The following is a 21,695-nucleotide window of genomic DNA, read 5'->3' as shown; positions in this document are numbered from 1 at the left end:
TCAAGTAATGAAATTAATACATTGGTCAAAGACCCAGAAGAGCCAACAAAATACTAAAAACAAAGTTGGAGGGCTGAACTACCTGACTCTGAGACTTTCTATAAAGCTATAGCAATCAAGACAATATGGTACTGCTAAAAAAAACAGACACATAGACCAATGGAACAAAAGATAGGCCGACATCAATGCAGGCATAGGTACACATGAACATAGTCAATTTAGCTTTGACAAAGTAGCAAAGGCAATATAATGGAGCAAAATAGTCTTTTCAACAAATGGTGCTAGAACAACTGGGCATCACATTTTAAAAAATGGACTTAGACACATACCTTAAACATTTTGAAAAATTAATGCAAAATGGATCATAAACTTAAATGTCAAACACAAAACTCTAAAACTTCTAGAAGGTAACATGAGACAAAGTCTAGATGACCCTGGATATAATGCTGACTTGTTCAATACAACACAAAGGCACAATCCATGAAAGAAATAATTAATAAGCTAGACTTCATGAAAATTAAAAACTTTTCTGCTAAAAACAATGTCAAGAGAATGAAAAGAGAAGCCTCAAACTGGGAGAAAATATTTGCAAAAGACAAATATGGTAAAGTACTGTTATCTAAAAGATATAAAAAAAACTCTGAAAACTCAACAATAAGAAAACAGTCCCTTGGTATTTATGCAAAAACGTTGAAAGCTCAGGTCCACACAAAAACCTGCACATGGATATTTATAGCAGCTTTATGCATAATTGCCAAAACTTGTAAGCAACCAAACCCTTCAGCAGATGAATGGATAAACTGTGGTATATTCAAATAACAGAATATTATTCAGCCCTAAAAAGAAATGAGCTATCAAGCCATGAAAAGATATGAAGGAAACATAAAAGCGGATTAATAAGTGAAAGAAGCCAATTTGAAACTCTATATAATGTATGATTCCAAATAAATGGCATTCTGGAAAAGGTAGAACTATAGAGAAAGTGAGAAGATCAGTGCTTGCCAGGAGTTAGAAGAGAGGGAGGATAAATAAGCAGAGCACGGAAGACTTCCAGGACAGTAAACCTACTACATGTGATGCTACAGTGTTATAAGCAACCATTTCTCAAACCAAAAAGAAAAGATAAAATGAGAAAGTCTACAAGACATGAACACCAAACAAAACTATTGCAGTTTTGGTAAAATTAATAGGATAGCTGTCACACACATTAGAAATACCTGTATATTAATTAGATAATACTAGATTAAATAAATCTATTATTCCCTAGCATTAGAAACTAATATCAATCACTCACACTACTGGTTCCAGTTTTCTTTCTCCAGATTTTACCAAAAATATTTTATATTTTAGCCCCATCAATTAGTTTTATTAGTCTTCATAACATTCAAACAGGGTGATTTTTCCCAGAGATCCCTCTTGACCCCTCTCGATGTGCTGGCTTTGATTTGGGGCACTCCCAGAGCCACTCTCCCATTGTGGCTGTCCTCAAATGCGTACCTATTCACCTGTCATTTCTCCAGTTTTTCCTCCATCATTTTGATCCTATTTTCTTTTCACTGTTAAAGTACTTACAATTTAAAAAGATATCTGATGTATAGGTATTCCTATTAAATCCTTCTTTGAAAATATTTGGGGGAGAATGAACATTAATGAAAACTATGAGCTTTGGGTGATTATGCTATGCCAATGTAAGTTCATTAATTGTAGCAAATGTACCACCCTGGTGAGGATGTTGACGGGGGAGGCCATGCATGTGTGAGGATAGGGAAATGTCTGCACCCTTCTTACAGTGTTGCTGGGAACCTAAAACTGCTATTAAAAAAAAAGAGAGAGTTGCCTCAAAAGAACTATACTAATACATCCAGATTAGATCCAGATTTAAGGATTTTGGAGTAGAATTTGCTACGTTTATGAGCCCAAATTTATCCCAATTAATCTGCAAATTATAATTACTTTTTACATTGAGTGGGGGGGAGGAAACTATATTACTTGATGTAAGTGAAAATGTGAGTGACTGTGAGAGAAACTACCAAATTCTAATTACCAGCATGGATGGTGAAATTGTAATTATCTCCCACAGAGTTTCAAGGAATTAAAGTGTTTTGCGTTTTTTTTTTTTTGCAATAGATATCTCTCAATATGTGCAGTATTGTTTTATTTTCTTTTTTAAATTTTATTTATTTTATTTTTAGACAGAGGACAAGGAAGGGAAAAGAGAGGGAGAAGGGGAGGTAAACATCAGTGTGTGGTTGCCTCTCGCACACCCCCTACTGGGGACCTGGCCTGCAACCCAGGCATGTGTCCTGACTGGAAATCAACCAGCAACCCTTTGCTTCACAGGCCAGTGCTCAATCCACTGAGCCACACTAGCCGGGGCATTGTTTTCTTTATATGATAGCTTACAACAATTAGAATTTCTAATTCTTTAAGCTGAAACCAAAGTGTAGCCTAATCTTTTCTAAGGCACTAATTTGTCTTTTTTTATGATTTATGAATTTATTTAACTGTTATGTGTTTGTTTTAATAACTATTAAGAAATTTCTTGTTTACTAATATTTGATGCACACAAATGATCACCCAAGCAAAGCACCCCTACTGTATTTGTCCTGATGGGATTTCAGGAGGTCCCTGGACAGTAATATAAGAAGACAAATTTTTCACTGCCCAGTTTTTCAAAAGTTGGTGTGTTCTTCACACATTCATTAGATCCATATGTAAAGGGTACTTGGCAGTGTTTAGTGTGCATCTGTTTTCTTAGAAAACCATTGTCATTAACCTCTATACCTCTATTTCTTAACCATATCTAAACAGAAAAAAAATGTCTTTTATATATCTTAAATTAGATTTCAGACTTCAATTCATGTCCATAGAAATGTAGACTATTTATCACCTTTTATTTTCATGCTCCTACTCAATCTCAGATAATCTGTCAATCCACGAACTAAGGGTTCCCTGTTGAAAGTCCAAAATCCAGGTCCATCAACCTTTAAAGCAGCATTACTGTTTATATCTTGGAACATTGATAAGGTATTTGTTGTTCTCAGTCTGGCCTGCTAATAAGTTCTTTCCGCATGTGTGCTAGATCAGGTTCTAGTCATTCCTGGGTGAATTAGCCATGGCTTTAAACTCAAGGAGCTTAACAATAGCACCTTTGTTTATTAAGCACTTTCACATATACTACTGTTATTTAATCTTCATAATATCCTTTGATATTTTACTAATAATTACATTATGATCTACTGAGTTATAGTCTATTCTAAATTAAAGTACTGACGTAAGAGATTTTTTGATGACATGTAATACAATTGCATGTACAGTGTGAGATCTGTTTTAAAATCATATCATATACACATATGTAAAGGCAATTATCAAAATTTCACTTTGCTAGTAATCAGAATTTAATAGTGTTTTCATTTGCATGCATAAAATAAATTATTATATAGTGGTGTATATTTTTAAAAATAAATAATGATTATTTTCTCTTGCGCTTCTACTTTTTTGAATTTTTATAATGGACATGTCAAATTTATTATCATAATTACATATGTGTATAATTTTTGTAATATACAAGAGATATATAATATATATATTTTTTGTTCACACACTCTGAGGTAGACACTTACTTCAGAAGAGCCAGAGGGTCACATAGATCTATCTACTAGTGAATTTGTTGCCAACAGATGTGATTGACAGATTGACTCACAATTCAAAACACACGTTCTCCAACAAATTGTTAAGCAAAAGCCATCCAAAGGTTTTCCAGTAGATTTCCTCACAAAAAAGCATTATTCTTTGTGTTTTATATACACTCTAGTTCAAAGAACGTTTCAATTACAATTTTCTCTATAACTTAACCCAAATAAATAAAGCATAACTTAATCATGTGTCCATAAAAATTTTCCTGAATAAACAATCAATTAATCTATCAGTCTACTAAACATCACCTATAACCAAACTAGCTATCTGTACTTTTGCAACTGATGTCATTTAAATAAAAGTAAGTACCTGAAAGTTACATTTATTTTATCAGCATTTTGCTTGGTCATAGAAAGATTGCACCATTGCAACCTGTCAGATCACACTGGTCCACAGAAAATTACTCTTGGGTTAAGAGAAAGAAAAATTATAGACTGCAGAAAAAGATAATAATTATACTACCAATGATTGAAAATGAGTTAATTTGCACTTGGTTTGCCACTAAAAATTGTTAAAAATTGACTGAAAATATTTTATTGCACTACAAATGAATGTACGCAGATTTCATGTGTATGTAATTTTTCTTCCTTTTGATACATGCAAGAATGTGTATGTGTTTATGCATGCCAGTATGTGAATCTGCCTTTTTTTTCTTTTTAAAAGGAAAACCTTTGATTCCCTACAAATGAAGATACAATTCCATGAAATGAAGAATTAGGCAATGGACGGTGAGATTTTGATAATAGTAGTGAAATTCTATTATCTTAAAGATGGAGGTGTTTTGAAAGGCTCAGCCAAGATAAACAATGGTCTGAGAAACTGGGGTTTCGAGTAAGAAAGACGCCACAGGCCTGCTGTTACTAAGTACCAAGCAAATACAGATGCAGGTTGAACACACTCCAGGGGTTTTCGAAAGTACCATGATTTATAATAAAACGGTGCTTGAAATCGCGAAACCTCCTTTTCTTTTCTTTTGTAAAACTTTCATGGAGCCTGCTGAGGTATTGTTAATGTTCAAAAAGCAGTTTCATAAAGAAATGTGTTAGAATCAGGCGAGTCAGTCAACTAGGATTATCATTTAAATAAGAAAACATATTGCCATAAAAATACCCTTAGGCCTTTTTCTGACTATGTTATGGGCTTCTAAAATTATTGCATGACTCAAAGTAATCCAAACAGAGCCACCCTCAAAAGGCTTTGCCTTTATTAAGGCTACTTCTCTTCACGACAAAATTATCTTCTTCCTCCTGCCTCTAAAAAACAATCTACTCCCAGAATGCTTCAACAGATGTTACCTTCCTGTCCCTGTTCGCTCTACAAGACTGCCTAGTACTGCAAATCACTTAAGGCTGACTCCAATATCAGACATCAGATTTTACATCTTCAGAATCCACTTTGTCTGATATTAATTCCAGGCTGACATTGAAGAAGTTTCTTTATTGGAAGTGAGAAATACCAAATGTGTAACATGAAATTGCCCCCTAGTGGAGTAAAAAGGTTCAAGATAACCACTTTAAAGGATGTGGGTCAAATTGCATAAATTTATTTCAGTTCTCTCACTTTCTGTAACACATAGGTTTATACAGAGAGCATAATATTAAATACTACTAATTAAATCTAGCCCTTTCTGAAAAACCAGGAATCAAATTCTGTTTTCTCAATCAGGAGAATCTGCCAGGGCATCAATGAGCAACTGAACCTTCATCCCTCTCATGTCCCTTTATTCCTCATGACTTTTTTGTTAAAATCATATTCAATCTGGCTCAAAAAGTACCCTATAAACATGTAATAGTATCCTGTTAAAGGATACATTATGCCCAAACTGGAGAGTCTAGCATTCCTTATTGATATGTAATCGACAATACTCATTTGTAAAATTAAGGCACTGTGACAAATTTTGTCCTTAATCAAATGTGATATAACTTTTTCATATTACAGAAATATAATCTTTTCTAAAAATGTCTTGAGGAATTCCATTTTCCACAGAAAACTCTGATATAAATAACAAACTGTAATAAACACTTTAAGGACAATTTATTTAGTTAATGAACTAATTATTGGGTGGACCAAAAAGTTTATTTTGGTTTTTTTTTTGTAAATATCTCTAGTAGTGCTTAGTTGTCTTTAGCTTTATTTTAAATAATATTGTTAGATTTATTGTGACAGCTGTCATATCAGGGTACATTTAAGAAAACATCAAAATTGGTGAATTTCTGTACAGCTATTTTAATATTGAAGATAACAGAAAATACGTAACAGTTTTAGCATATTATGCTTTATTATTTCAAGAAAGGCAAAAAAGCAACTGAAACACAGAAAAAGATTTGTGCAGTGTATGGAGAAGGTGCTGTGACTGATCAAATGTGTCAAAAGTGGTTTTCTAAGTTTCTTGGTACTATTGCCATTTTAGCCAAATAATTCTTTGCTGTGGGGCTGTCTTATGCATTGGAAGATGTTTAGCAGCAACCCTGGCCTCTACCCACTAGAAGCCAATAGCGGGAGATAGCTGACATACTCAAAATATCTAAATCAATAAAGTTATTGGTGAAAGTGAAAAATGTGTCTTTTATTTTACAGAAAAAACTAAGCAGACTTTTTGGCCAACTCTATACTAAAATCACAAACATTGTTTTCTAGACAATTAGTGATTTTAAAATACTTTTAAAAGGAAAATGTATAAATAATCTTTCCTTCTAGTCAACAAAATATGTAACTCCAAGATACCCTAATTAAATTGCAAAAAAAGAAAAAGACCAACAAGGTAATATAATGTCTTTTCCACAATTGGTAGACATTATAGTAAAAGCCTTGTAACTGACAATTAATAGAAGTGATGGTTCATTAGCATATGAAGGTCTGTCCAGAAAGTATCCAGCCAGTACCATGAAAAATAGAGACATTTATTAAAGAAGATACAAGATGCAAGAAACATTGCACATAGGACAATGATGCCTCAGTCCCCTTCAAAGTAGGCACTTTGGGACCTCACACAGTTCTCACAATTGCCATCAGCTACCCTGTCATATCTTCCTGAATCTGATCAATGGTTTGAAATCTTTCCCCTTTAAAGGTGGTTTTTAGTTTTGGGAAAAGCTAGAGGTCGCAGGACACCAAACCTGGGCTGTAGAGGGGCTGAGTCACCTGAGTGATTTGAAATTTGGCCAAAAAATTCTGCACAAGACACGATGCATGAGTAAGCATGTTGTCGTTATGAAACTGCCAATCACCAGTTGCCTTTAGCTGCAGCCTTCTGAATCACCAAATAGTTTCTACAAAGGAATGTTCAACCTTAATGCAAAATTTGATGCAGATTTGTTGCTCTACTCTCTCAGTCATTTTGAATGTGAAGGCCACACAATATACATGCTTACTCAATGGTGTCTTACTGCCCTCATTGTCTAGTACAGTGAAGTTGTCATTGTTTGTGCATGCACATTCCAGTCCACTCTCCTTGGCAGGCAGGTTATATTGCACAAACCATTCTCATTATATTATCAATGGCTGGACTCTTTCCCAACAGACCTCAGTATACTATTTTCTTTTCACACTCTTTAATTTTTCCTTTTCTTCCTTTTTTTCTGTTTTCTTTTTTTTCTTTCCCTTCTACTAAATTGCTAGTAAAACCATTTTTTATAACACGTATTTCAGACATTGAATATTTCATAACAAATTGAAATTCTAGACAGAGATAATATGGGATTCACATCAGTTTGTGATCATGAATATTTTCATTATTCCATCTGTATTCTTTATCCATAAGAGCAATGAAATATTTGCAATAGTACTATTGTAGTCAATTCTTAAACACATATAAAATATAAAAATAGAGGAGCAGGCAGTAATATTTTAGATTTAGAGCAGTTTTTGCTAGTTTTGGTATTATGGGTAATAGTATCGTTTGCCCTACTGACATGAGCTATAAACAAGCAGGAGCCAGACACAGATGGCACAATAAAGCATCATGTTTACAGAAAATGATCTTTTCCATGGAGACGGAATACAAAAGAGAAGACAACATTTAAAATTTTAAAAGGGAAATAGAAACTATAAGAGAGCCATGTGAAGGGATTTCTGTTGGAATTTTTAGTCACCTCTCCAAACTGCATGAGGCTCAATGCAAAAAAAAAAAAAAAAAAAAAAAAAAAAAGTGAGAAGAACAGAGCTGAGAGCTTGACTTACTTTTACCTGCTTAAGTCACAAGCACAAAAGCATTAGGAATGGAGACTAAACTACACATTTTGGAGCAAGAGTTATTAAATGAACTGGAGATAGGCTTAAAACAGAGAAAGCAGAGAAAATGCATTTTTTTTAATTAACCGAACCCAAAAATGCCTGAAATTTCTATTTTCACTATCTTGTTCCAGATTTTTTATGTTTATCCATTTCTCCTAGTTTGTTTAAAAATTCTGTTTAAAATTTCCTTTTTTTATATCAGAAATAAAAGGATGACTTTTGTACATAACTGCTTCATTGGGTATTCCAGATACTGCTGCTCTTTGTTGACAAATTCCTGAAATTAGGCCCCTTACCTCCAGAGGGAGGCCCCAGGCAATACTCAGAATTCTGTGTAGTAGCAAACTGAGTCTTTAGCAGTGAGGCCCATTACTATGAACAATGGGTTTTACAATGTCTAGTGTCAGTGTGGTAGCATTTATTAACTCACTGACATGTCAGTCAATGGTCAATTCAGAAAGTGGAACTATGGTAATTAAATCCTAGAAACTGATCATGAAAAAAATGGATTTACACTTGTACAACTCAAGTAATATGGACATATTTATCAAAAGGAAGACATACTATTCAAAGTCTGACCTATTGCAGATTACAGAACAATAAAAATAGGGTGAATGTGTAAACTACACAGGATGCTGAGCACAACTTTAAATGATGTTAATAACATAGATGAGCTGTAGATGAACCAGAAATGAAAAAAAAACTCAGTGAAAATTATCAAATTCAATTATAATTTTTATAATTAATTATATTATAACAATTTGTTTAGAAACAGATTCTAATTAATAAATAAATGCATGTGTCACTCCAGATAGAAAGATTTTCAGTTGTGTAAGATTTTTCCACCTAGTTACCACACTTAGAAACACTTAGAAAATGTGTCTGCTTACCATTATTAATGCCCTCAACATCAAATCCTTTACTAATTTTTTTAAATCTATAAAAATGAGACAAAATAGAATACTAAATGATTATTTGGTAGTTTGAATGTAGGTATCTGCATTTCTTTGTTCCATTAATACTTTGATCTAAAGATTTTATTGTTGGGCTTTTTGTTCCTCTATTGATTGTTGTACCAGGCTTGCAATTTTTCAAACTGTACTACTATAATGTTAAGTGCAGCAGAAATTAGATTGTACTATAACAAAAAATAATATATTTAGAAAATTTAAGTATTTTTACAAGCAAATTAGAGGCAGTGTGATTAGGAAGTACAGCTAGACTTAAGTCTAAAGCTAGACTTAACTGGGTTTGGTTTAGCTCAGTAGCTTACTAGCTATGTTAAAGGACAGTTAACATAAAGGACAGGTAATGATGTTGTACTTCAGTTTCTTAATTTCTAAATGGAAAGTAATTCTATGTTTCCTTCTTTGCATGTTTGCCATGAGAAGTAAATGGTCTAGAGCACTTAAAGCAGTGCCGAGCATGAGGGACATACTTAGTGTATTAGGTCTTATTATGTAAATCTATTACTCATCATTTTCTACTCAGATGATTTTTACGAAATGCTTCTAAAAGCATAAGCATAGATCTTTTAAATAAAAATTATTGAAACAGCTGTCATAACATTCTTCTAAAATCTAAATGAGAAGATATTGAGATTTACACACTGGCATAGCTAATGACCAAATAATGTATTTCAGTTTCAAATTAGCATGCCTGATATTCTTGTTAACTCAGATAGTCTGGAGACCTGACACTTTTTATCTCCTCTTGAGGGGGTCTCAGTTAATACTAAACCTGTCAGATTATGCTTTCTTGTTAGCAAGAAATAAACTTAATCTTTTCTCTTTTGACTTGACATGAACCTTCCAACTGAAGTTAGCGAACCTCATTAGAGCTCTCCACCTGAGTATAGACAATTTTCTTTAGGAAAAAAGTATTGTAATGCTGAATAAACAACAAGGAGGATAACCACTATTCCACAAAATTCAATATATTTTAGAAATCTCTAGATTTATAGGAAAGAAGCACAGCTGTGATAAATATACTGAACTATAAATATCTACATAACATCAAAACATTCAAAGTGAAAGTGAACATTTCAGCCAGACTTCCAGATGCTTGCTTTACAAGGCAATGAGCTTCTGTGTCTGCATAGCATCCTACGCTGTCCTCATGGCAACAGGTAACATCAAAATGGATCGTCACCATGGGTGGAAATCCACTCTCAGATCTCTTAATCTGAGACTATGTTGTATCCACCTTTATAGCTGTAGGGTCAGTTTTATTACCAAAATAGGCACCTCAATCTTCTGATATAATAAATAAATGACATTATTAAAATATCTGGCCATCCATGATAAATTGAAAGAAATACAAATTATCAGATCACCAATAAAAATTAGACACTAAATACAATTTTTAACTCATTCGTCTTTGTTATTCTTCTCAATATTTGTCATTTCAGAGGATTGACACAAAAAAGTCAAGTAATAATCTCAATCTGTATGATATGAATATTTGCACAAAATATTTGCATATCATAAAGGCAGAAGGCAAAAATAGTTGATTTTATATTGTTTTGTTGTTCAATATCAGAAAATAGTAATTGGGTGTGGTAGGGTGAAAATGGAGACAATTGTACTTGAACAACAACAAAAAAATAAAATATACTCTTTGATACTGAAAAAAAAAGAAATATTTGTCAAAAATTCTTCCTGTTCTGTACATCTGAAATTGGGTCAAATTTGTACTTTTCATGTAAATTTTAAGAACAGTAACTAAAATCTGAACAAAAACAACTTTAACATGAGAGGGTCTGTTCTGAAAACTAGACAAAATATGCCTATCATTCTATAATGTGATATATTTCTAATTTTTCACACAGTCTTATTAAAATTGTGTGAGTACATAATATAATTGAGAAGGGCTTTCTTTTATATGCTTGGCATCTCCAGAGGAGATAATATTTGTTCTGAGGATCAATGGGAACTGGAGATAAAATTAAAGCTATTGCATAGATCTCTTTTTCATCTAAGAAATCCCTTCTAAGCTTCATTGACTGAGAGCCCAGTGTATATGTCAGGATGTGGGGAACAAAGAAACAAAATAAAAATGGAAAGTCTAAAAAAACAGTCCTGCAATTTCAGCTTCTCACTTTCTGTGATTATATACTGACTTGCTCTTTCCAATAAATAATATTTTTAGTTTTCCATAAAACTGTTAGAAAAATACAAACACTTCTATGTTTTTAAGCAGCTGTTCCAACATAAAAATAGAAATGAGAAAAATTACAAATCGGGGTATTGCAAAGCACTGTAAATATTGGCATAGCTTATTAAAGGAATATTCTATTCCCATTTTCATTTCAAGTAGACTTAGGTAGTTACAGTATTGTTTATGAAACACTCTGCTGGGCTTGTTTTTGACCATGATTATATGATAGTTACATAGGACATAAGTTCAGTGAAGTATGTTTTATCCTTGTGTAGGAAATTTCCTACTTAAGCAATAGGGAAACTCCAAATTACATCTTTTTATATGTTTATGAAGATAAAAAGTCAGTTGTTTGTACATCAACTTTTAAAATACATATTGAGCAAATCATTTCTGCATGGATATATTTCCATAGCATTACTGGAATGCTTATTTGCATTTTTAAAATATTTTTTCAGTGTTATGAAAAATAAATTAAAAATCATAAATTTCAACTTCTTTCTCTTCTGAATAATATAGAATCTAGGTTTTTGAGTTCTATGTTCTAGTCACTTTAAATTATTAAAATAAGATAGTATTTTATAATATAATTGAAAAAACTATCTGGCATAATAGTCTGTGTCTTGCAAAAGAGTAATACATGTTACATATGAGGTCTATTCTTTAAGTATTTTTCCAGTGATCAATAGTATTGTGAGTATATAGCATAGAACACTGAAATTTCAGAAGTTATATCTAGATATTTTTGTCTTTATTATTAGGTATAGAATAGGATCTCCCTCTCCCTATTTATGTATGCATTTGTATGTATACATAGATAAAATATTTAAAAATTTAAAATACATGTAGTAAGATAAAGAAGATATAATTGTTTTTAATTATTTAATGTAGTGTAACTATTTGAGGAGCTGGCCTACTTTCCTTCAGAAATTTAATTGGAAGAACTTGTTCCTGACTCTCAAATATCTCCTTAGATTTGACTAAGCTCTTATTACCATAAGTTAATTTTTAATATTGGATATAAAAAGCAGAGTAATATTACATTAATGAGGCACACAGATATTCAAATGGAAAGAGAAAGTGTGAAAACAACAAAAGGGAAGCCTATAGACTGCTATAAGGGAGGCAACATCAGTCTTTTGAAACACCAATTCAAAAGATCTTATGCACCCCAATGTTCATAGCAGCACAATTTACAATAGCCAAGTGTTGGAAGCAACCTAAATGTCCATCTGTAAGTGAGTGGATCAAAAAACTATGGTACATTTACAAAATGGAATACTACACAGCAGAAAGAAAGAAGGAGTTCCTACCCTTCACCACAGCATGGATGGATCTGGAATGCATTATGCTAAGTGAAATAAGCCAGGCAGTGAAAGACAAATATGATATGATCTCACCTATAAGTGGAACTTAATCAACAAAACAAGCAAGCAAGCAAGCAAAATATAACCAAAGACTTTGAAATAAAGAACAAACTGACAATAACCAGAGGGGAAGGGAGAAAGGATAAGGGGAAAAAAGTAGAAGGGTCATCAAGGAACATTTATAAAGGACACATGGACAAAGCCAAAGGGGGTTAGGATCAAGGGTGGAAGAAGGGGATGGGGGGATGGAGAAGTTGGTGGGGGAAAATACAGACAACTGTACTTGAACAATAGTAATAAAAATAAAAGATACTACAAAGGAAGAAAATTATAGGCCAGTAACCCTAATGAACATACATGCTAAAATTTTCAACAAATAGTATCAAGGAGAATACAGTAATACAGTAAAAAAATCATACACCATGATCAAGTAGGATTTATTCTTGGGATGCAAGGTTGTACAACATTTGCAAATCAATAAATGTGACTCACCACATAAACAAAATGAGGGATAAAAAACACATGGTCAAATCAATAGCAACAGAAAGAAACATTTGATAAAATCTAGTATATTTTTATGATAAATACCCTTAGCAAGAGGAAATAGAGTAAACATAATAAAGGCCATATATGGCATATCTACTTCTAGCATCATACTCAACGGGCAAAAACTACAAGTATTCCTCCTAAGATAGGGAACAAGACAGGGGTGTCAGAATCCACCTCTGTTATTCAACATAGTACTGGAAGTCCTAGCCATAGCAATCAGACAAGAAGAAATAAAAGGTATCCAAATTGGAAAGGAAAAAGTAAAATTGTATTTATGCGCAGATGACATGATACTGTACATATAAAACCCTAAGTATTACACAAAGAAACTACTAGAACTGATAATACAAAATTATTATACAGAAAATCAGTTACATTTTTAAATGCTTATAATGAATTCTCAGAAAGGGAAATTAAGAAAACAATCACATTTAAAATTGCTTCAAAAAGAATACTATACCTAAGAATAAATCTAACCAAGGATGTAAAAGACCCATACTCTGAAAATTATGACTTTGAAGAATGAAATTGAAGATACAATGCTGTGGAAACATATACCATGTTCATAGATAAGGATAATTAACATCTTAAAATGCCCATATTACCTAAAATGGTCTATAGATTCTATGCTATTTCTACCAAGATACCAATTATGTATTTTACGGAACTAGAAAAAAATATTTTTAACATTTATATGGAAACACAAAAGGCCATGCATAGCAACATAGCAACAGTGATCCTGAGAAAGATGAACACAGTTGACGGAATCATGCTACCTAATATCAAACTATACTAGAGGGTCATATTAATCAAAACAGCATGGTGCTGGCATAAAAACAGACACATAGACCAATGGAACAGAATAGAGAGCCCAGAAATAAACCTACACCTTTATAGTCAATTCATATTTGACAGAAGAAGCAAGCACATACAATGTGCTAAAGACAGTTTATTTATTAAATGGTGTGCAAATTGGACAGATATGTGCAGAAAAATTAAACTAGTCCACTTTCTTATGCCAAACTTAAGAATAAATTCCAAACAGATTAAGGACTTAAATGTTAGACCTGAAAACATAAAAATCCTAGAAAAAAACATAGGTAATACAATCTTGGTTATTGCTTGTAGTAATATTTTCTCTGATATATCTTGTCAGGCAAGGGAAACCAAAGAAAAAATAAACAAATGGGACTCCCTCAAACTAAAATTTTTTGCACTGCATATGAAACCATATAGAAAATAAAAAGATGACTTATTGAATGGGAGAACACATTTGCCAATACCTCTGATAAGGGGTTAATATCCAAACATATACAGAAATTATGTCTCAACAACAAAAACTAAACACTCCTATTTAAAAAATGAGCAAAAAACCTAAATAGACACTTCTCCAAAGAGGACATACACATGCCCAATAGACATGAAAAGATCTTCATCACTAATCAGGAAATGCACATTACAACCACAGTGAGATACCATCTCACACTTGTCAGAATTGCTATCATCAATAAATCAACAAGCAACAAGTGCTGGTGAGGATGTGGAGGAAGGGGAATCCTTTGGCACTGTTGGTGGCAATGCAGATTTGTGTACTGTACCACAGTGGAAAACAGTGTGGAGATACCTCAAAAATTAAAAATAAAACTGCTTTATGACCCAGCGGTCCCACTTCTGGGATTTACTGCAAACAACCCAAAACATTAATTCAAAACTATATAAGAACCCCTATGTTCATTGCAGAGTTATACAATCACCAAGATTGGAACCACCCCGAGTGTCCATCAATAGATGAGTGGATAAAACAACTATGGTAGATATATATAATGAAATACTACTCAGCTACAAAGAAGAAGAAAATTTTACCTTTTTTGACAGCATGGATGGACCTGAAGAACATTATGCTAAGTGAAATAAGCCAGTTAGAAAAACACCAATACCATATAATTTCACTTATATATGGAATCTAATGAGTAAACTGAACTGATATGCAAGAGAGAGACAGACTCATAAATGGAGAGCTAGCTGACAATTCTGGGGGTAAGTTGATGTGTAAAAAAATCCAGCAAAAGGGAAAAAGGATTCATGGACATAGGCAACAGTGTGGTCATTTTTGTGGGGGGAAAGGTATAATGGGGATAAATGGCAACAGAAGTAAATACAGCAGTAAATAAATACATACATACATACATACATACATACATAAATAAATAATCTGACTTACTTACTTCTATTGTCCATTTGAAATTCATTCAGTGGAGAAAGAGAGCTTTCTCCCTGCCACTATATGAAAGTTCTTTAAGCTCCATGATAATCTTATGTCCACTCTTAAATAGTGGACAGTTCCAGGGCCACTTTATAAGACAGACAGTTATTAACGAGTATATAAAAGGGTCTAGGTCAAGGTATTAATCAATTTTAATTTAATGGAAAGACACTCCCTCTGCACCAGCAATGGTCAATTGTTGTCTGGCAATCTACACTGGGGCAAGGAACTACGTTCAGCTTTCTCTTTCAGCTCACATTTTGTACTCACCACCCATCCCAGCTGCAGTTTTGGTCCACAGAAGAGGGAAACAAAGGATTTGCTAGAGCGAGAACACTGAAGTTCTCACAAGATTGGTGAATGGTCCTCTCCTAAGCAAGAGGTATCTCTCCTTCCACTGGCACCTTCCATCATCCTCACATATTCCTGGATATGGTGATCCACGCTACATTAGACTCCCCATTGACAATTCATCGCCCTTTAGGACATCGTCTACCAAGATTTAAGATAGCACCAGGCCATTTCTCTTTCCAAGTAGCCCACATCTACTCGAGGGAAATCACTACTGGAAGTGCAGCTCTTGCCCAGCTCCTTGTTCACTCCCTTTCACACGCTCAGTGGTGAGTCAGACTCAGGTTCATGATGTCCTCCATCGTACAGAACACCTCCAACTCTCTAAGTGATCGTGTGGAAACTCACTTATCCATGTTTGAGATGATGCAAGAACCACCCTTCACTCTTCTTCCTTTGATGAAAATAAGGACTTACACAAGGAAATATCTTACTTGAGGAAATCTCACAAATGCCCCATCTATTTTGTCAATTTATTATGCCCATCTAAATGAGGTTTACCTTTGCCTGTTTTTGAGTCATTGAACTTTTCTCAGAAAGTTCTCTTGAAAATTTGCTTTGTCTTTCTTATAACTTTCTTTGGTATATGATATCTATTTAAACTAAATGTTTCTCTGTCCAAACTTCAAAACCAGCAGCCTTTACAATAGTGAAGCATTAGTATCTCTGTGGAGAAACTGCCATTGACAAGTGCAACTTATGTGTATTACCTTCATAAAAGTGATAAATTAAACATATCCAGTTCTTTACTAAATTGGCCAGTTCCCAGATGGAGTACAACAAATCAGAAATGTCAAATATTATCTCTCCAATCTCAGGTTGGGACTTGAGCACAATTTGACTTTAAATTCTCTCCTTTTTTTTCTTTTCTACATTACAGTTATTTGATAACTGGTAATGTAATTTAACTTGCTTTAACATTGTTAGTGTCCTTGATTTTGTGATGCTGCATAGGATTCTTGTTATTAACATATTAATCACTTCCTTTTTATTTTGCTGCCTATCAAATTCAAGAAAACCATTAATATCAGCAAAAACAAAGCATAATAGAAAGTTTTGTATTTACAACTTGTAGTTTTATTTTTCTCAGACAGGAATGGAGAAAGGAATTGAATGGAGGCAGACAAAATTGAACAGGGAACAGCAGAAAGAAATGAGGCTAAAAGAAAAAAATGAAAAGATGAAGAAAGAAAGGAAGACAGAGTGCTTTATTCTAGGTACTTTCATGAATATTACTCAAATTAATTGTGCAAAAATATGATTCTCTTATTTTTACATTTAGAAAACTAAGAGCAATTTAAGAGGGTCAACCAAGATTAAAATCTAATCCATTGTGGAACTGAGATTATTTCATCTCTCCAATAGAAAGCTTAGTAAATACTACCTTTCCCTCAGTATATGCCTTAGTGGAAAAAAAAAGTCAAAATGCCAAGATAAAAAGTTGGACTAAATCTCTAATAATGTTAGAACCAATGCCCTGTGATGCTGGTCAAGATTACACAAATCTGGTAATTTAACTCAATCATTACAAATTGAGTATAAAAGTTTTCATAAAGACATAAGAATTTATATTACAACCAAGTCTGTTTGGTTTCATTGGCTTATATCTTGTTTTTCTACCACTCATTAGGTGTGTTCTGACCCTAGTTTCTGTCTAGCACTAAGATCAGACTTGTTATAGTTGTACTGATAAAGAATTTGGGCTCAGGATATTCATATTCTTTTCCTTATTCACTTGTACATAAAGAGAGAGGGATTTATGCCAGAAGAGGAAGAGGGGAAAGGTTGAAGATGAGCAGTGATATAGAAAAGTACTTTTCTCCCCACTTAATATTGCCAAAACTGCAGTGATTATCTGAAAGACCACTGATCACCTGCAGTAAAGGCCCAAGGCAGCATAGAAACTCTTCACTGTTCACTCTATTTTGATCCCACTAATCACACAAAAAATATTTAAGGACGGCATATTTTGCAACTGACCTGTACAAAACCTTTAAAGAAAAATAAGATATGATCTTTATCATCAAGTAGACAGAAATCATGTACAGTAGTGATTCAAAGAGAGAAGAATGCAATCGGAAACAGAGGTGTACAAAAAAATACAAAAGTTTACCATTGTCCATGTCATTCAGATATACAATCAATTCAGCTGCTACATTTGCTTCAGGTTACAGGACTATAAATTGCAACAATGAAAAACCAAGGCACTTTTATCCTAAAATTGTGGGTAGCAGGAAACACACTATACATAAAGAGGAATATATAGCTTAGGTGAATTTGAAAGATGAAGAGTAGAAAAAGAAATCTGAGATGTTATACGGTAGTGGCTTACATGTTTTGACAGAAATAAGCAAAGGAGGGGGGAAGAATTGTTTGCCTTTGTTAGTCATCAATCAGAAGCAAAGAAGGTAACAAAGATAAATAATGTGAAATAAATGGCAAGTAATTTTCACATGAAAATGAAACAATAGTCATTGTTTCCAACCATTTTATGGGCAAAGTGCACCTCCACAAGCTCTTGCAAAGTAAAGCAAAATATGTATCACATATTAGAAAGAAAGAAAGAAAGAAAGAAAGAAAGAAAGAAAGAAAGAAAGAAAGAAAGAAAGAAAGAAAGAAAGAAGAGAGGGAGGGAGGGAGGGAGGGAGGGAGGGAGGGAGGGAGGAAGAAAGAAAGAAGAAGGAAGAAGGAAGGAAAAGAAACAAAAAATTGCCTAGAAAAAGTAAGAGAACAATAGCGGAGCACTTATCTCAATGTTGTCTCAATGAACTTCAACTACAGAGTTTATTCAGCTTTCTAAAACAATGACTTAACCCAGGAAAACATAAAAATGCAATGAGATTTCAACAACACAATTCCAGATTAATAAGACACAGCACATCTCAAAGATACAATACAAAATCTATAAGTTTCTTATTTAGATAATTTCTTCCAATAAGATGGATCAAAGGCAATGTGTACCTAAAATAAGGGACTCAGAACTTTATTAAACTCAGAAATGTATATAATAAATTGTAAGTTCCTATACTTAAAATTGTAGTGGGTGGGTATCATGGAAGAAGAAAACAGTTTATTTTGAGCATTTTGACATCAGACCAATAAAATGGAGGTAGAATGTATCCTCTTCCAGTGACTGAGAAAGAGATGTCCGACTACATAAGCACAGGGATTATACACACACACCAGAGTGAGCAGTGTTCAGACTTGTTCTAATTATCTGGGTTTTAACAGCAAGCTTTGCCTTTCTCTTGGCCTAGAGCAAGGTTGGAAAAGATTGACTGAGTTAATATTGGATTTCAAGCTGAACTATAACAATATTCATATTCTTCTTTATTTACTCTAAAATCCAAAAATATTTCTCTGAAATATTACCAGTGTCAATAGAAAATATTTTTTAAAGATTGTCCATAAGAAATAAGAAGAGAAAATAGTAACCATCTACACAGACCTTAATTAAGAAACACATTCACTTTCATGGGAACTCGTAGTCCCATGTAATTCATCTTCCAACAACTCCTTTTCAAAACCCACGGATGTCCTAACTGATGGTCCCCCACTGCAGGTGATTTATTCTAAAAACAATGACTCTGAGCAAAGAAAAATAACACTTTATCGCAAGTGTACTGAGAGTAGCACGCACACATCACCAAACCCAGTATGTGAACTCAATTACATGTCAGTCACAACCATGAAACCTTAAAGGGAACAGAAACCAGTGGGTTGTGGACTGGTAGAAAACAACCTTGAAAATTTTTTGACATGGTAGCTAGTCCAAGTTGTTTTGTAAAATCTAATAAAGTAGGTTTTTCCTACAGTTGTATAAAAACAAAGTGTCTATTGATTTATCTCAAAGACACATATGATCCTTCTGTAATATAATTTATTATTAGATTAGTTCTATCTTTTCATATCTTGTTTGTCACTGGATTGGATCTGCTTATTTCATACAACAATCTGACTCCCTCCATCCATTGTTTATCTCAGTGTAAAACAGTGTAAAAACAGTAGCACATTCATCAACAAAGCTCCAGTTACTTCAACATGAGCCATTTTGTAGTTAAGCGAGTTAAATCACACTGGAAATATACCCTCGTTAAGTTACTGAAATTACTTAGTCACTAGGCTCTATCTCTTGTCTTCATTTATGAAATAAACAAAATTGATTTCTACATATAGAACATCAGCTTCGTACTTAACTGCACATTTTTAAATTGATCTAAATAAAGTTATGAATATCCAGTGGTCCCATGAGATGTTCTAGCAATATTAATTTAATAATAGAAAATTATTATTTCTTCCACTTTGTAAACAGCTATATTTTAAGGTTATTCTGCCACTTACATACTTATGAGAAATATTAAAAATAGTTCATTTTTATTTCTTTATTTTCTGAGTTCAGCTGGGCACAATCTTATCTTAGCCAGCAAAATTCTAACTGGTATGTTAAGGAAGAGATGGAAACAGTGAAAGAGATTTGCATATGATGGCGACTTTCACCTTTTTAAAAGTGTTGCTTGAAAGTATGAAGTGAGCAACTTTTTTCTAGAACATTAAAACTTGGTACAACAATATTTTTATTGAACTGTATGCGTAAAACAGTTTGTCATCAAAGACAGTATCCTCCAGGTTATAACAACTTGCTGGGTGTCAGGGGGCGGTGCAGTTCCTATTCCACTGTGTTATCATCAGGGATGGGACAAATATTTCTACATACTGCCTAGTTTTAATGCTATAATAACTTCCCAGATGCTTAGATTATGTTGTTATTTCAGGTTTGTTTTCGGAAGGTATTATATAAGCCTAAAAATAAAAGTTGATTATCTTGGAAGACCAAAGTTATAGGGAAAAAGGAATGAGTTAAATGTAAAGGCATTCACATTCTATTTTCTTCTGAATAAAAGTAGACCATTAATTACTGAGTCAACCTAATGTGTAAAACACAAAGAGGAGTAAATCGTAAATGTTAATTCCTATGTAAAAGAAATGAAGAAAGCATAGCAACTAATTTCATTATGCTTGTATGGAGGTACGTAATTTCAATGGTCTTTGAATTACAATTTTGATGATAAAACTCAACGTGAGAGAGTAAAAGTATTTGTATGTGTTTTCCAACCTTGGATACAAGCATGGTATTGTTTATTGCCTGGGTATAGTAGGGAACTGTGCAGAGATGCCATGTGTATCTGATGACCCTTCATTTTGGCAGTGGGGCTACAGTGAACAGCTGAACATTAAGCACTGCGGACACACCCCCAATCTGTCTGGAATGCAGACGCAGCTGGGACACTGGCACTGGGTGGTGCTAAATGTTGCTTCGCTCAAAACCTTTGGTGATTTTAAAATGACAAATAATAATCTATGAAGTGAATAAAATTGAAAATTCATGTTCTTCTTGATTTCCTATGACTATGTCTAAACACTATTCACGGACTGAATTGTTTATATAGATTCACCTTGTTATCAATGAATCACTCTTAGGCTGTTTGAGTATATCCATATTTTCAGATTTGAAAAATATTTAACCAGCAATTTGGCTTCCTAATATTGAAACATATTTCAAGATATAATAAGCGGCCTTGGATACAGAATCATTGAAAATCTTCGGATATTGGTTGGGTGACTAGTTAGCAAAAATTATCAGTTTGGTGTATGTAACTTTAAAGTTAATATTTAAATATCATGGGGAATTCTTTATAACAAATATGATGGTCTAATCACTATGCTGTACACTTGAAACTAATACAAACAATATCAAATGTAAACTATAACTGAATTTTTAATTTAATAATTTAAAAATAGAAAAAATAATAAAGTCAATATTTAAATCTGCCTTTAGGATTTTTCTCACTCTTTACTGAGAAGTGCTTTTTACTGAGATACATTTAAGTAACCTTATCTATCCCCACTGTATACCAGTCTAACATCTAAAAATTAATTAGGAAAGCCATTTTCCTAATTTTCCCTTCTGTATTTTTGACATACATTTTTCATTTTTATTTTATTTTTTCATGTCATCAGTGCTACAGTGACACTCATTCCTTAAATTTTCAGTTCTTTCAGGGATGATCAACCTCTTA

Source organism: Phyllostomus discolor, chromosome 4 (genome assembly GCF_004126475.2).
Source record: "Phyllostomus discolor isolate MPI-MPIP mPhyDis1 chromosome 4, mPhyDis1.pri.v3, whole genome shotgun sequence".
NCBI classification, from domain to species: domain Eukaryota; kingdom Metazoa; phylum Chordata; class Mammalia; order Chiroptera; family Phyllostomidae; genus Phyllostomus; species Phyllostomus discolor.
Note: the sequence above shows the minus strand (reverse complement) of the source record.